The sequence below is a fragment of the Lucilia cuprina genome, chromosome 4 (genome assembly GCF_022045245.1).
Source record: "Lucilia cuprina isolate Lc7/37 chromosome 4, ASM2204524v1, whole genome shotgun sequence".
Taxonomy (NCBI): Eukaryota; Metazoa; Arthropoda; class Insecta; order Diptera; family Calliphoridae; genus Lucilia; species Lucilia cuprina.
In genome coordinates this window covers 84,293,628-84,312,133 of record NC_060952.1, presented here as the reverse complement: position 1 = coordinate 84,312,133, position 18,506 = coordinate 84,293,628, and the positions used below count along the sequence as shown (strand labels likewise).

Sequence of the window (18,506 nt, the reverse complement as noted above, 5' to 3'; positions counted from 1 at the left end):
GCTTCGACTACTTTTGGCGTGAGTTCTCGTAATTTTCATATATATATATATATAGTTTTTTATATATATATAATATATATAAATATATATACATATATTATTTAAATCAAATATATTTAAAAAAAAATAACAACAACAACAAAAATTATTTTACTCTCTTAATACTAAAACATATAGAATATTTTTTAGCAAAAACAAAAAAAAATAAATTCCAAAAAAACAAGCAGGCAGAAGAAAGTGTATACACTTTTCTTTCTATACTTCTACTTATATATGTATATATACATATATAAATATATTATATATATAAAAAAATTATATATATTTATATATATATTCAAAATAAAAGTACATGTCTTAAACATCTTAAGAGTTATTCATCTTAGGTCAAGCGAACCTTACGTTACGTGTTTACGCGCTTTAATCTTAATATTTAACAACAACACATTCACCAATAAAATATATATATAATCTAACTGAAAATTAAAGATTGAAAAAATCGAAAAAAATTGTTTTTAAATTTAAAGGCAAAAAAAATTGTGTAAACATTTTATTAGTTATGACAAAAGAAAAAAAAAATAAAATTTGTTTTTAAACGAAATTAATTCTACAATTATTTAAATGGCTTTAACGGTTAACTAAATACTCGTTATAATATCTTGATGGTATAATTAATTATTAAATAATTATAAATATAATTTAAAGTGTAATTGTTTATAAAAAAATTAAAACAAAATTAAATAAAAATAAAATTAAATAAAATAAATTAAAAAAAATATAACATTTCTTATAAAATATTTGCAAGATAATTTAATAAAATACAAAAAATATAAACTTAAAATTAATAATTTATAAAATTTTTCTTTAATAAAAAAAAGTTTTTAAATTTTTTTATAAAAAGCAAATAATTTCAATTAAATTTTTAAATAATTTTTGCAAAATAATAATTTATTTCTAAATAATTTAACTTAAATTACAAAAATTTTTAAAGAATATTTAAAAAATTTTATTAAAATGCAATAAAATATTAATCATACGCAATCAACTATTCAAATAATTAATATTAATCATACGCCTACAACTATTCAAATTATTAATATTAATCAAATTATTAATATTATTCATATGCCTTTAACTAAAATCCTTAAGCAGTGACTTTTGTTTCAAACAATTTGAAAACAAAATTAAAATTTAAATGAAATTTTATTAAATTTCAAAGAAAATCTTTTGCTATTATATTGCTACAAGTTCAAAGATTTTGTTTAAACAAAACAGCAATTATTAATATTAATCATACGCCTTCGACTATTTAAATAATTAATATTAAACATACGCCTTCAACTATAAAAATTATTAATATTAATCATACGCCTTTAACTACAAGTTTTAAGCAGTGAATTTTGTTTTAGAAAAAATTTTAAAACAAAATTAATATTTAATTGAATTTTATAAAATTTAATTATTAATATTAATCATACGCCTTCGACTGTTTAAATAATTAATATTAATCATACACCTTTAACTATAGAAATTATTAATATTAATCATACGCCTTGAACCATAAGTTTTAAGCAGTGAATTTTGTTTTATAAAGATTTTAAAACAAAATTGAAATTTAATTGATTATTATTAAATTTAAAAAACTTTGAAAAAAGTTAAATGTTTTTGTTCAAACAGAACTACAACTATGTATCAAAGGCGTACTGCCTTTGCAGTAAAATATTTCAACAGAAAAAAAGTTATAAATTTAAATATCTTAGTTTTGGTTAAAGTGAAAATAATGTTTAAATTGAAAATATGTAACGAAAAAAAATTCTATAAAACCTTTTTATTTTAGAGTGTTAATAAGAATTTAAAATGTTTAAAATATATTTTCATATAAAAAGTGTTTAAATATTTACCTTCAGGACTTTAAAAAAAAAACAATATTAAAGACCAGGTTCAGATACTTTAAAAAATTGTATTTATTCAAAATTTTACGAATTTTTTATAAAAAAAAATCCAGAAAAAAGTACACTAAATCTTTTTAATGAATGGCTTTATCCTGCTGTCTTAGTATCTTCGGTGTTAAAAAATTTTTGTCACTGAATTGTCACTTTTTTTTGTAAACGAACGAAATTTTGACAAAATTGTTTTTTACAAATTGTTATAAGATTTTGATCACTTGTGAATGCCCGAATTTGCCGCCTGATTCGGTTATTGATTCGAAACTCGTTCCATATATCGGTTTTGAATTCTTTTTCAAAATGTGTCACTCACTCAAACAGTTCTAAAGCTTCTACGAAAACATTATACTTTTCTCTGCGATAATTTTAGTGAAATTTCTATTGAACTTTTTTTTGGTGTTGAAAAGTTTTTTTCACAATTGTCACCATTAAAACTTGAACTGTTAAGGAATCTATGTTACAGTTCAAAAAAAAACTATTAATCTTTGATTTTTATTTAATATTGTCACTGAATCAGTTCTAAGGAAAAGGCTTTAGTGAGAAGTGTCTCTGAAAAACAAATAATATTTTTCTTGTCGATATTTTATGGAGATTTATAATGGCTATATCCTGCAATTGTACTTTTTGTCATCTTTAGAAACAGTTTCGATATGAAAACGATGCTCGTTCTATATATCAGTTCAGGAACTATTAATCCTTGATTTATATTTGTTACTCACTGAACCAGTTCTAAGGAAGCTTTAGTGAAGAGTATATCTTTGGTACTTTGTGTACGAAATTTAATAAAAATTTTCTAAGATTAACAACAGCTTTGAGAAGCAGCTGCAAAATACCAACCATATTATCCGTACTCCTTCCACAAGAATTAATAGCAACTTTACCAGGTCAATTAAGGCTATTCTAGAATCTTAAGTACTTTTGTGCAAGAAAGTTATTAGAAAAATATTTTAAGTCCCTGACGCGATCATTGAGATATTAAGATTGAAAGGAGGAAGTACGTATATTAGGATGACCACGGTATGTATGTATGAAGGAAAATGTTTCCAACTGAAATTAAAGTTTAATCGAATCAAAATTTGTTGTTAATATTTGGTGATCTGGATCAAAGAATACAAAGTTCCTTGAGATTTTACGATTGTGTAAATATCTTATTAAAACCGACATAATTTAATTATAATAGAATGAAAACATAAAGTGGTTTATACCATTGTAAAGCTACAAAACACATGAACACAGAAAAAATCCTTTGTTTTGTCATCCTTAAATGAAAATATATAAAATAATACAAAGAAAGACAACTAGACCTGTATCGGTCCTATTGTGCAAGGGCCTTTCTTTTTATGCCATGTTAAGAATGTTATATTTGGATTTTGATTTAAAGTCTGTATAACATACAGACAGACTAACAGACATAGATAAATTGACAGTGCTATTTGCAAAGATTTCAAACGGAAAGACAGACAGACTTATAGAACAGCATAACCCATGGCGTATGATTAATATTGATATTTTACTAAAATTATATATAAATTTAAAACTTAAACATCCTAAAATTGTATTTGAGCAACTTTTTATATTCACATATAGAATATCCCCCTGTGGGCATTTTACCTTGGCGAGATCTCCGCCTTGGTGTTATTGCAATCCTCCAGTCTGGCCGGGACTGAAAAATTGGTTACAGTCTACTGTTTGGCTTAGTCCTTACATAGATTGACAGAGGTCAGACGAGAGCACCGCATAATCTGGTACTACGAGTGGCCAGTTGCCCGCAGGACTATGTCCTGGCTGATCAGTTGGTTGAGGTTCCTTCGGGATCCACGTCCACGTGGTTTAAAGCCAAATTCGCGGGAAGAGTAAGTGGCGTTTAAAAGACTGATGCATGATAAAGTCATTATTATGGGATAAGTTTAATGCTGATAACGAAAACAACAGATACCTCACAGAGGAGTGGCTATGGGACTAAACATTGGAAATGAATTGGTATTAATTGGTATTATTAATTGGCCTCACCCACCCGTTTACCTATGATAAATGTTTCTCTTATGAATGTGTCGTATAAATGACAAACTTATAGAAATGCTTATCTCATGGCGTATGATTAATATTGATATATCTCTAAAATTATATATAAATTAAATCTATAACATTTTTTGCATAATTCAGTAAAAATACAAAAGACAGATTCACATATAAAGTCCGCTTTAATTTAAGATTAAACTCCTTTATGACATTAAGATTAATATTTTATAGTGAATTTTTCAAATGAAATAAAAAAAGTAAAATTTTGTTTAAAACATGTGTTTACCAAAAAGCATACTTTTGTGTTTCCAAAACTATATCCAGTCGATTTAGTTCTATAAATATATTGATATAAAACGTTTTAGTTGATTTGTATATAGTTTTGATTTCTGGCCTAAAAGTATGCTTTAATATATAAAACATTTAACTATTTATCATTTTATCTCCTCTTCTTTCTTTACAGAATATGTAAGCATTTCCAATTTCTATTAATTTTGTTTTTATTTAATTTAAACTTAAAATAATAAATAAACGAATACGAATAAAGCGAATAATATAAAAAAAGCCAAAAAGTAGGCAATACTTTATAACAATGAAAAAAAAAAACTATAACAGTTATACAAAACAAAATAATAACCAAATAAAAAATTTAACTAAAACAGTGTTGTGTAATAAAATGCATTTTATTTAAAAAACAAATATTATAGTGTTGCCGCGTTTTTTGTTTTTTGTTTCCTACTTTTTGTTCTCGTAAATGTTACAATAACAAAAAAAATGTCTGAAATAAAAATAAGAAATAAGCAAGTGTTGTTAATCATATGTTTTTAACGTAAACAAAAACAAAACCGAAAATTCGGCTATAATACCCAGGCGTATAAAAGAAATAAAAAAAATTGAGAAAAAATAAAACGAAGCCGAAAAAAATCACTACGAAAACGTAACAAAATAAAAATTGCAAAAATATAAATATACAAAAAAAAAAAGAAGAAAACAAACAAATACAAAAGCATGGTGTCTACAGCCGGCTTATTATTATCATCATCATGCACCTTACATGTGCTTCTACATTTGCTGCTGCTATCAAAACTACAACAATTGCCTGCCACCAGACCACGACCATCCTATGCTCCACATGAAAACCCCCACAATAATACAATAACAATATTACTACTATAGCAACAACAACAGCAGCAACTACTACTTTATAACAACATGCTCGTACAGTGGGAATAAACGAAAACAAAATAATTTTATGAGTTTTATTTTGCACTTTTTTTATTGTTGTATGCAATATTTGATTTCATATTTTTTTCCATTCGTTTGAATGTTGCTGTTGTTGTCACCGTTCTTGGAAAAATACAAAAAGAGGAGGTGGTGGAGTTTGTAGGACGTGTGGGTGCAGACATAAATGGCTGGAATGGTTGGTTGGTTGGAATCTGTTGCTGTTCTCCTGTTGTGTTGATGTTGGTGTTGCTCTGGCTTTTGCTTGTATGTTGTCCTTGTAATATGCTAAAGAGTATGAAGCATATGTTTTCTTTTTTATACATCTAGTGTTGCAGCAGTAATGTGCTGCAACACATCGCAACAAAAACACTTAAATCTACCTCCAGCAATGTATAACGCATGCATCAAAATCTCCTCTAAAAATTAAATAAATATGTAATATCAAAAAGCCCAACATACACGCATTACTTGCAACAATGCAACTTCAACAACATGAACAACAACAATTTCTACTACGACAACAACAACAACAACAACGTCTACGATGATTACACGATATGCACGTTCAAGTAGCAACAGACTTTTTAAGTCGTTTTTTTGTCAAACCGAAAAAAATGAACACAAAAATTTTTAAGGGTAAAATATCGTAAAATGGTATTGGTGAAAAATTATATTAAAATATTTAAAAGAAACAAAAAAAAATACTTAATAAAACACATAAATGTTATTATAAAAAATGTAAAAAAAAGAATTATTAAAAAACAATAATGCAAATAGACAATTTAGAAAAAAAAACTATTTAAAACTTAAATTAAAAAAAGGACAACTTTGTCTATTTTTTTTAACTAAAATAATTTTTATATTTTTTTTATTGCTTCAATTAAAAATATTCATACGTTCACACTTTTTATTTAAATATATTATACACCTTTTTATTTTTAACTATACATTTTTAAACACAAATAATTACAACATTTTTAAAAAGAATAACTATTTATAGTTCAGTTCTAGTTCAGTTCTAGTTCAGTTCTAGTTCAGTTCTAGTTCAGTTCTAGTTCAGTTCTAGTTCAGTTCTAGTTCATTTCTAGTTCAGTTATAGTTCAGTTCTAGTTCAGTTCCAGTTCAGTTCTAGTTCAGTTCTAGTTCAGTTCTAGTTCAGTTCTAGTTCAGTTCTAGTTCAGTTCTAGTTCAGTTCTAGTTCAGTTCTAGTTCGTTCTAGTTCATTTCTAGTTCAGGTCTAGTTCATTCTAGTTCAGTTCTAGTTCAGTTCTAGTTCAGTTCTAGTTCAGTTCTAGTTTCAGTTCTAGTTCAGTTTTCTAGTTCAGTTCTAGTTCAGTTCTAGTTCAGTTCTAGTTCAGTTCTAGTTCGGTTCTAGTTCAGTTCTAGTTCAGTTCTAGTTCAGTTCTAGTTCAGTTCTAGTTCAGTTCTAGTTTCAGTTCTAGTTCAGTTCTAGTTCAGTTCTAGTTCAGTTCTAGTTCAGTTCTAGTTCAGTTTCTAGTTCAGTTCTAGTTCAGTTCTAGTTCAGTTCTAGTTCAGTTCTAGTTCAGTTCTAGTTCAGTTCTAGTTCAGTTCTAGTTCAGTTCTAGTTCAGTTCTAGTTCAGTTCTAGTTCAGTTCTAGTTCAGTTCTAGTTCAGTTCTAGTTCAGTTCTAGTTCAGTTCTAGTTCAGTTCTAGTTCAGTTCTAGTTCAGTTCTAGTTCAGTTCTAGTTCAGTTCTAGTTCAGTTCTAGTTCAGTTCTAGTTCAGTTCTAGTTTCAGTTCTAGTTCAGTTCTAGTTCAGTTCTAGTTCAGTTCTAGTTCAGTTCTAGTTCAGTTCTAGTTCAGTTCTAGTTCAGTTCTAGTTTAGTTCTAGTTCAGTTCTAGTTCAGTTCTAGTTCAGTTCTTGTTCAGTTCTAGTTCAGTTCTAGTTCTAGTTCAGTTCAGTTCTAGTTCAGTTCTAGTTTAGTTGTAGGTCAGTTTTACTTCAGACATATCATTTATTTGATGCTACAATCCTGGAGCAGTGATATTTTAAAAATTGATTAAAATTAACATAAAACTAAATTTAAATATAAACTATTTAATTCCAAAGTAAAATCTCAGTTAATCAGCTCCTATCCAAACATATTCGGTATATTTTCTAAAACCTGAATAACGATTTAAGAGGCGTTTCTTTGCATTCTTATCAGCCTATACTAAACAACATATGTATCTTAAATGCAGACTTAAGCAAAATATTAAAAAGTATCAGCTTATTAAGGGGCGTTGTTTAAAAAGATTATTTGATCCACATTTTCTAGCAAGACAAAAATACTTCACAATAACATTACACATCATTAAAATAATTTAATTATAATTTATTTACATTTGGTTGAAATTATCTTATGAAATAATAAAAAATTTATGTCTGAAAGAATGAAATACTAATCAAAATATTTTTGGTACTTTTTTACAAAATCTATTTTTAGGTTACACCATATCGAGAAGTTATCCAATGAGAAAGCCGCTTAAATTTTGGTGAGTACAAACTTATTATAACAAGTACTTATGTACGTAATATACTCCTTTTTTTAATATAAATTCTTATCTTTAAAATATTAAAAAGTCTTTACAACATTTGATGAAATGTTAGCTTAAGTATTAAGTATAATTGTATTCCATAACTTTTACGGAAAATAAAAATATTTTTGAAAAGTACATTTTACCGTATGCACATATGTACATATTTTATTTTCTTTTTGTGCAAAAAGTTGAAGGCTTTTGGCGGCTTGATTAATATTCTTCTTAGATTGCTTATGACCAGCCTACTTTACATACATTCTTTACATTTTTAATTTAGCCATTTTATTTCATACAGGGCCATTGTTTTATTTAGTTGTTGTTTAGCTTTATTATTGTTTTTTCTGTCTTAATTACTTTGTTTGCCTTCATGTGTTCATAATGTATGAATATGAAAGAAATCTCAAGAATAAGTAGCCATATTAATCCATTGTGGGGTGACAATATTTTCAGTTTTATTATTTGGTAATATTGCACTGAGAAGTCATATGTATATACGTTCAGTTCTAGTTCAGTTCTAGTTCAGTTCTAGTTCAGTTCTAGTTCAGTTCTAGTTCAGTTCTAGTTCAGTTCTAGTTCAGTTCTAGTTCAGTTCTAGTTCAGTTCTAGTTCAGTTCTAGTTCAGTTCTAGTTCAGTTCTAGTTCAGTTCTAGTTCAGTTCTAGTTCAGTTCTAGTTCAGTTCTAGTTCAGTTCTAGTTCAGTTCTAGTTCAGTTCTAGTTCAGTTCTAGTTCAGTTCTCGTTCATACATACATATTTGTGGAAAAATCTACAAAACAATATTTTAAAAAATTGCTGACGTGTATTATAAAGTTAGCCATTATATATTTCATATTAATTGTTCATTCCAAATATTCTACAAGACAATGGTTGAATGATTTTATATAATTACATTAATTAGTGATTACTAAAAGTAATAATAATTGTAAAGCAAAGTCCAACAAACATATAAATATTAAGGTAAGTAAATATATGTATATTTATAAATGTACCTGTTGTATGTGTCATTTTAAACGTATGTATATATTAATATTAAGTATGTATTGGTTTTTCATGTTACACTTAGAATGCAGACTTTCCTGCATCCGGTCTCAGTTAAATAAATATAATATAACAAAATAACAAGTGTTTTATTTCTACTAAAACGAAATAAAAAATATCTCTGGAAGATTGAAACTAGGGTGGCAAAATTCAACAAACCAGGGGAGTGGTATCGTTTGAATACATCGAATGAATAAAATTAAGTTTAATTTCTTGTTGAAATAATATTGAAAAAAAAACAACAATATATTTTGCTTTTTTTGTGAAAATCATTATTATGTATAAAGCCAACGAACAAACAACTCATACTTAATCTATTGTGTCGTAGTAGATACACTTTACTGTGACTATCTAATGGATACATGGTCGATCTCAATTTGAAATAAATTATACTTGATTATCATTTGTTGTTGCTTGTTGTTCAGTTTTTTTTATTTCCGTAAAAATACAATAATAACAACCATATAACTAAAGCTTATTCTACAAGTCATTTGCAAACTTAATTTCTCCAACATTTATTAGAATTAAGCAGAACAGAACAGAAATCCAACACATCAATCGCCACCACCACCATTCGTCAGATAAAAACAAATTTATATAATTCGCGTTTTTTTAGTTGATGTTTTTTTCATGAATTTGCTCAACCAGGCGTAAAACTTTGAGATCGCCAGTGAGACAATTTTATTATAGATGAAAATTTTATTATTTCTAAACATGTACCGACAATATTCGTACATACATAAGTTTATGTGTATGAAGGTTTGTAGCATATAAAAAACATGAATGAATAAATATTCATACAAACTTGTTGTTGGAAAACAGAATGGCGTGTATTGTATCGAGATACACGAAATTTTATTAGAAGTTGTACAATATTTTGTCGTGTGAATTGGGGACAGACGGGGTTTTTATCCAAGTACTTAAAATATAATTCGGATAGGATACAAGTATGCTAGATATAAGATCAGTGTCAATTCTACAAACATATAAAATTCTAGTTCAGTTTTAGTTCAGTTCTAGTTTATTTCTAGTTGAGTTCTAGTTCAGACCTAGTTCAGTTCTAGTTCAGTTCTAGCTCAGTTCTAGTTGAGTTCTAGTTCAGTTCTAGTTCAGTTCTAGTTCAGTTCTAGTTCAGTTCTAGTTCAGTTCTAGTTGAGTTCTATTTCAGTTCTAGTTCAGTTCTAGTTGAGTTCTAGTTCAGTTATAGTTCAGTTCTAGTTCAGTTCTAGTTCAGTTCTAGTTCAGTTCTAGTTCAGTTCTAGTTCAGTTCTAGTTCAGTTCTAGTTCAGTTCTAGTTCAGTTCTAGTTCAGTTCTAGTTCAGTTCTAGTTCAGTTCTAGTTCAGTTCTAGTTCAGTTCTAGTTCAGTTGTAGTTCAGTTCTAGTTCAGTTCTAGTTCAGTTCTAGTTCTAGTTCTAGTTCAGTTCTAGTTCTTGTTCTAGTTCAGTTCCAGTTCTAGTTCAGTTCCAGTTCTAGTTCAGTTCTAGTGCATTTCTAGTTCAGTTCTAGTGCATTTCTAGTTCAGTTCTAGTTCAGTTCTAGTTCAGTTGTGTTTGTGCTGATGTTTGTAACGCACAATAATATTAGTTTTATACCCACCTTAAATTATACCAATCGGCTCATTTGAGTTGATTTAGCTATGTCCACGTAAACTTTGTAATCAAAGTACATGCCGCAATTTTGAAGAGAATTGAATCAAATTTGGTACATGATCTTCGTCCAAGGAACCCTATTGAAAATGGTTAAGATCGGTCCATTATTTCAGCTAGCTCCCAAACAATTGAACCCCCGAATAGAGCTTGTAAACCTTGTAATCAAACTACAGGTGGCAATTTTGGAGATAATTCAATGAAATTTGCACATGATGTTTCATGGTACTGTAGACGAATCGTATTGAAAATAGTTAACATCGGTCCATTATTTCCCCTAGGACCAATAGAACTGAACCCACCAAGTTCATAATTATGTTTAATATATTTGTATCTCGACAAAAAGCTGCAAAACCAAGCTCTATACTAGTCTTGATGACCCTGATTAACTTTTTAATTATAGGGCTCATTTGACCCTAGCCCCTCTAAAAAGCCCCCATCAAAATTTTAATTAAATATCCAAAGTTTTATTAAACAGTAAATGGCTTTAGTATATCTGAGGCAAGATACAATTCCACTTAAATGCTTTATTATGAAAACTAAATCACATTTTATTCGTATACAGGTGTAGGGTATTATATGGTCGGTCTCGCCCGACTATAACTTCTTACTTGTTTTATCTATTATTAAAAATAACCCTTTTCAATCAAACTTTATAACTGCGTCAAAAATTCACCCATTCCTATTCAACTGACTTGCATTTATTGTCATGTACCTTTAATATTCAATCTTTTCCAGTCTACTCAGCATAGTTCCTATTCTCATTTTTTTCATAATTCAATAGATCATAAGCAGTAAATCTTTCAACAGTAGTTCCGTTTTTAATAACTACAAAAAAAGCATACAGCAGCAAATGCTTGCATTTCCGGTTGAAAATAATATAAAAAGCGTCAAACAAGTACCACGTACCATATTTAAGTTTAATAACTTGTAATCACAAATAATTTTTAGACATAAGCCCTAAAGTTGCTGCCAAAACCACCCCAATTTTCAGATCAACAGTAAGTTATTAAAACACCTGTGTGAATAGTGATCACAACATAGAGGGAGGGAGGTAAAGAGAGCACATGTTATAGATGTATTGGAAGAGATTGATCTAAAATATGTGTATGTAATTTGTTTGGTAAATAGTGGCACATACCATTATTATGGTGGGTTTGTTAGAGATTGTTATATAATTTAATGTAGTTATTTGTTTTGGTCAACTAACGATGCGATCAGTTGTTACCAACCCACTGTGCTTAATAGAGAAATAACATGTTTACTTTTGTGTAACAGAACTAGTACAGTGTTTAAAGCATTTGTTCATTTAGAACTTTGCAGTGACTTTAATTGTAAGTTTAGAAGATAGTGGAATTTTTTGATTTTTTTATATGTATATGTATATATATTTAGGCGTAAAATACTGGAAGCTGTTTTACCAGCTTTATCTGATGCAATTGCACTACATAGAAGTAGTATTTACCCCATGGAAGTACTGAAAAGGTCCTAAAAAGTAATGATTAAAATACAGGCTTGTCATAGGAGGGATTTTCTTTGAATTTGATTCCAAATTCACTACATCTGAAGTAATTCTCAGGAAGTAATTCTTATGTTCTTTTTTTGAAGTGCTACTTTTGAAGTGGTGAAAAATGTCATTCTTTTGGAAGTACTAAGTTTTATTTTTGTTGGAAAGACAAAGATGTTTAGTACTTTTAAAAAGATAACATTTTAGTAGTTTTTTGTTTTACGGATGGAGCTTTCCTTACATATTTTCATAGCAACTTTCTCCACATCTTTTCTTTTCTATTCTCTCCTTAACACACAGAGTTCTTTAAATGATGCTCCTTAAACCTTTTTGATCTTCATAGAGTACTTTTATTTTTAAATTTTTTTAGTATTTCAAATTTTTCAAATGGAATTGTTAAATTATTTTTTAAATTGAAGCTAAAAACATAAATTTAACATAAAGCTACATGAACGATTTAAAATCGAGTAATAAATGGTGAGACCTTGGTCTTTTTGGAATATGGAATAACATACATGAATAAGAATCTTTAAAACAATAATATGTTTAAACGTTTTTCTTTATAAAAATTAAACTGAAATGGCCCTGATTGAATTTAAAAACTATTCAAAATTAATCTTTAAGTACTTTTTATACCCTACACCATTATAGTAGAAGGGTATTATGCGTTTGTGCTGATGTTTGTTAAAAAATATATTGGTCCTGCAAACATCTTAATTATATCAATTAGCTCAGACTCACTTTACATTCATACTTATTTGTCTTTCAACTGTTACACAGAGAAAATATACACGTCTGGTACCATATTGACACCAAAGTGTTTATCGTTTTTTAATAACATCCGTTAACGAAGTATAGACATGCGTATGTCAATACTATGAAAACGCAACGTAGTGAAGATTGAAACAATTTATTATATAAAATTTAGATTTCGACAACGAATTGTCAATAGTATGAAAATGCAACGTAGTGAACATTAAAACAATTTATTGTATAAAATTTAGATTTCGACAACGAATTGTTGTAATTTTGACAACGTTACGTTGTCAAAATGTTTCTTTAAACTGCTAAATTTCAATTGACTTAATTTTCTCTAAAAATGCAACTTTTAAGAAAAAGGCGTAAACTTAATCATAACACAGGATATAGCGGGAGGAAATATTTAACAAATACAACAAAGAAAAAAACTCCAGAGGAAATGCAAATGACAATTAACGGAAATAAGAGGTGTTTAGGGTGTTTTTATAGCTTTAGTCACAAACAATATGTTTAATATTATAAAATAAGTAAACAGTAAAAGGGAATGCTTCCAAACAAGGGGACACAACAAGCATTAAATCATTGAAATAAGGTGGAGTGTTTATGGGAAAATGTATTTTAGTTGGTTTTTTTTTTCTTAGCAAAAGGGGGAAATTGAATTTACTTATCAATTTGTGAAAAAAAACAACAGGTATAATGCTTAACTATACAAAGGGTAATGACAGATTTTTTTGTATTAATAAATAATATAATTTATAAATATTATGAATTGAGGTTAACTTTATCAATTGTAAATAAATATTAGAGATAATTTAATAAATCCTTTTGCTTAATGATAAGTTATCATTAAAACCCTTTTTATATAATATCTAAAGGCACACTTTTCTAATTGTTGGAAGGCAGCAAATTCAACGAACTTGATTAGTTTTCAAATAAAAACGCAATATGGTTGGGTTTTTTTTATAGGATCAATAAAGCAAAACGTTTGTTATTATTTATTTAAGAATTTTATTGATGTTGATATTCTGAATATATTGTTAAACGTGTGCGGCAAATATTTACTTAGAAATATATTGAAATAGTTATCTAAGGATTACAGAGTCTTCAAAAATTTTGATTTATTTTCTAATAGAATAATCCTTTTTATTTAGTTGGATCTTAACTAAAATTAAAATCATTAACTTAAACTTTACTTTTTTAAACTATTAAACAATTTAAATAACTGGCCCTCCTTCCTGATTAACACTCGTCTTACCAGCACTAATCGATAAATCACTTGAAGGTTTTCTTAATTAAAACTTTTTCTTATACAACTACTAGACTCATATTAGAAAATAAAAAAAAAAATACAAAAAATTTGTTTAAAACAAACTATATACAAAAAAAAACAAACTTTTGATTAACACAATAAACCTTTTCGATGTTTATGAGAAAAAGCTAGCAAAAAAGGCTATATGCAAAACTTAGAACTACAACGCAAAAAAAAAATCGTACACAGTAAAACAATAGATTGGAAATATAAGAACATGGACAAGAAATGCTAAAGAAGCAAGAAAAAAATCTCTCCCTTTAAAAACAAAAACAAAAAAAAAACAAAACGTAACTGATACAAGGATAAAAATAAGTTTAAATAAAAAAGAAGCGAGCAAAAAAAAAAGAACAGAAACTATTAAAACATTAAATCAAGCATAAAATTAGATAAAATAGTTTACAAAACTATTAAACGGAAAAGAGGAATAGTAGATGAAGGAAGTAGTAGCATTACATTACAATGATTCTTAATAAATTGTAGAGAAGAACTTTAAATATAGTATTAAATTAAAAGTTTAATGAATGAATTAAAAGAAATCTAGTTAAAAGCATAGTGTAAGCAGTTTGGCATTTCACTAAAGCTTAGAAGCCATATTCGCAGCATATGGTTGTATGAGGTCTTGGTGTAATATTGGATAAATCATTAGTTACAGTTTAAGACAGTTAGTTAGTCAGTTCGAGAAGTGATCGTTAAACGATGGTTATTCGGGAGGCGATCGTTGAACTATGCTTATTCGGGAAGTGATCGTTGAATGATGTTGAACAATGATTATTCGGGAAGTGATTGTTGAACGCTGATTATTCGGGAGGAGATCGTTAAACGATTATTCGGGATGCGATCGTTGAACGATGATTATTCGAGAAGATGAACGGTGGTTGTTTGGCGGCGTTGACAGCGTTAGCTAGGTAGTTAGGTAGTTAGTTAGTTAGTTAGTTAGTTAGTTAGTTAGTTAGTTAGTTAGTTAGTTAGTTAGTTAGTTAGTTAGTTAGTTAGTTAGTTAGTTAGTTAGTTAGTTAGTTAGTTAGTTAGTTAGTTAGTTAGTTAGTTAGTTAGTTAGTTAGTTAGTTAGTCAGTTAGTTAGTTAGTTAGTTAGTTAGTTAGTTAGTTAGTTAGTTAGTTAGTTAGTTAGTTAGTTAGTTAGAGGCAAATTCTCCCTAAACTTTACTTAAAGCCATTATAATGCTAGATCTTTAACTCATAATCCATACTACATACAAAAAATCTCCCTATTACCTATTCCCTTCTCTCCAATAAACAAAGATCTAAAGTTTTCTCAACTTTCTTAATAAAAAGATATTTAAACAAAGTACTTGTTAGATAAAGAAAACACAGAGCAACGTAAAACTTCTTGTTTAACTTCCTGTTCTTATTAAAAACCATAAAATTTATTTCTTATTTATGACCATATTGTAACCTTTAGCTGGCCATAAATAAACAAATAAACATGTAAGCAAGAATCTTTAGCCATAATCAAGAATATTTTCAACAATAATGATTTTATAAACTTTTCGCCAAGAAAAACAAAAAATAAATTTTACAGGAAATAAAGCAAAGACGAAACAAAATAACAAGAACAAGTCAAGAGATATTACAGTCAGAAAATTTCAACAACTTCTAGCTACGTAAACAGTACAGGAAGGTGTAGTGTGTGGGTGTGAATAAGGATGAGAGAGAGTATAAAAATGTTTTAAGACAAGTGTCTTTTTGCAACGCCTTAAGTGTGGCTGGGCAAATGCTTGAGGCCACCCACAATTATGACAAAAAAACGCCACGAAACGAAAAGACAAGAAACCAAAAAACAAAAAAGGATAAAAACGTCTCAATTAAGGTTATGAAACAAATGAAAGATTTTTTTATTTGTATAGCCAAAGAAAATAGTACTGATTTCTTGTGGCATTAAATATTTACAAGATATGAAAAAAATAAAATAAACTTTTAGTGACCAGTGAAGAGAAATAATATCGCAAAACTTTACTTTTATAATGGTATGAAAAAAATTAACCAAAATTTTTCATTGTCACCTTTAAGGACATTTAGGTATTTATATTGTTAACATGGTTTTATAGCCATGTTAATGTTATTTGCTTTTTTTTTTTTTTGCCTTTTAAAACTTGTAATAAGTACTTAAGGTAATAAGACTCAGATTTCTTTCCAATAAGTAAGAAATCAAAAAGGTTTTGTTCTTTTGGGTAGCTTTATTGTGTGTTAAATTATAAATAGTACTTTTAAAAAAAATTCAAGTTTGCTTTCAAAGGGAAAGAGTATAAAATGTATATTTTTAAGTGAGACCTTTGATTGAAGGGTAGAAAATTAGCATAATTGTAAGTTGAACATCTTGATGATACTTTATGGAGTGTTAATTAACAGCCAAAGGGCAACTTTGAAATTTTTTTAGTTTTGTTAAAAATAGGTAATTAAATTGGTTATAAGCAAAGAATATTTGGCAAGTGGAATAACTTACTTGGTATGTAAAACAGAGCTAAACTAACTAACTAACCAACTAACTAACTAACTAACTAACTAACTAACTAAATCACTAACTTACTAATTAGCTTACTTACTAATTAACTAACTTACTAATTAGCTTACTAACTAATTAACTAACTAAGAGACTCACTAACTGACTTGTTAACATATTACCTACTTTCGACTATTATTTTATCCATAAATTTGACATTGACATTTACTTCGTCTATATAAACTCTAGATTTTTGCTTATTTTCGATTTGCTTAAGACTGTTTTAATCAGCAGTCTTCAACAACTGCTGTTATATTTTCTATGCACGTTCACTTCCTTAGAACCCAAACACTCCATATACACTGCACTAATAACCCTCATATTTTCCCTTCGCACAAACATACATATGCCTCCTACTTTTATTAAGCACCTCATTGCTAAATCAAATTTTCAACACACATCGTATTTTATTCAATAATTTTCTATCAAACAAACAGCAGATGTTCTTACTCCTTCAAGTCAACAAACTCTTAAAATTGAAGTAACGTTCCAACAAACAAACAGCACAGCAAGACGCACACCTTTTATTAATTCCTCAAAAGCAAACACTACAGCTCGAATAAAAGTGATCGTATAACGACAGACAGACAGACAACTCGACAGTATGACTTGAAAGTCTCGTTGTAAATAAAACATAAGTATAAAGGATCAAATTGTAATAAGGACTCGTGCCATAAACTGCACATAAAACTATTATCAAATTGTAATTTAGGGGTGGTTTTAACTTTTCTCTTAAGTCATGGTGGAAAAAATTTTTATAGAAGTTTTTGTTTTTTGCTTTTCGAAATACAGTTTTCTTTGAAATTAAAAAGGAACTTTTGTCGATCAATTGCTATTCTATGTGGTTGTGTTAAACATGCCAAAACAAAAAAACGCCTTGTGCGAGAGGGTTGAAAATTTTTAAAACCATCATGAGTTTAGTTTTATTATTTCATTAATAACAATAGAAATAGTTCTTATCTTGCAGAAAATTTCTGTGTATATGTGTTTGCTTATTCTATTTGTATAGAAGACCCCTTATAAAGATCAATCTAAAAGTATGTATAGTGGTGAGTTAAAGAGTATAGGTTTTTCTATAAAGAAAAGCTTGTTTATAAACGACAGATGTCCTTACTTATGAATGCATTCAGGCGCTTAGAAATTACTTTTTCCTTTTATATTATTTCTATACTTTTGTAAAAGTAACTGTCTTTTGTGTTTATTTTTTTGGGGTGATGTGGTATTGAATAGGAAAAGAAGTTTAAAAAAAATTTTGGAAAAATACGCGTGCGTGGCTTGTGCCTGCTAGCTTTAGGAACTTCTTCTATATATATGAAAACGAGTTGTAAAAGTCTATTTGTTCATTATAATCAAATTTGTTTACATGATAGTCAATTAAAGTTTTAAGCAGATTTTTTCTGTAAATTTTTGAACTTATAACTTGAACTTATAGATTCAGGAAAATTATCTAGTTAAAGTTTCTTAAGCTTCTTACATATTTATAGAAGTAAACTTATTAAAAGTCTATAAAGCAGGGAATAACAAAACACATTTTAAATGTATAATAAAGAGAGTTTTATTGAAGATTTTATTGAAAAATTTGTGGATCTTCTATTGAATTACTCACCTTCTCATTTAGATGATCCGGCTTCTCATTTGGATGTAGATGAAGTTCTTTCTTCTCATAGTCCAGTCATAGTCTAGTCATAGTCTAGTGATAGTCTAGTCATAGTCTAGTCATAGTCTAGTCATAGTCTAGTCATAGTCTAGTCATAGTCTAGTCATAGTCTAGTCATAGTCTAGTCATAGTCTAGTCATAGTCTAGTCATAGTCTAGTCATAGTCTAGTCATAGTCTAGTCATAGTCTAGTCATAGTCTAGTCATAGTCTAGTCATAGTCTAGTCATAGTCTAGTCATAGTCTAGTCACAGTCTAGTCATTGTCTAGTCGTAAATTAGTCGCAGTAAAAGTCATAGAGGAAAGCAAATTTCTGTACGTCCGTCTGTATTTCTATATATT

General features: G+C 28.1%; 1 protein-coding gene across 10 annotated transcripts in view; it reads left to right on the top strand.

Annotated features, from left to right (window-relative positions):
* LOC111684952 (homeobox protein prospero) overlaps positions 1 to 18,506 on the top strand; it is a 135,365-nt gene that overhangs the window by 24,720 nt on the left and 92,139 nt on the right. For 7 of the 10 annotated variants that reach the window (XM_046950554.1, XM_046950545.1, XM_046950555.1 and 4 more), the window contains exon 2: positions 7,636 to 7,684. The gene's annotated coding sequence lies outside the window, so the exon portion shown is untranslated. Of the gene's footprint in view, positions 1 to 508; positions 666 to 4,428; positions 4,434 to 4,505; positions 5,826 to 7,635; positions 7,685 to 18,506 lie in introns of those variants that run through there. The other 3 variants (XM_046950549.1, XM_046950553.1, XM_046950548.1) reach the window with 3 other exon arrangements.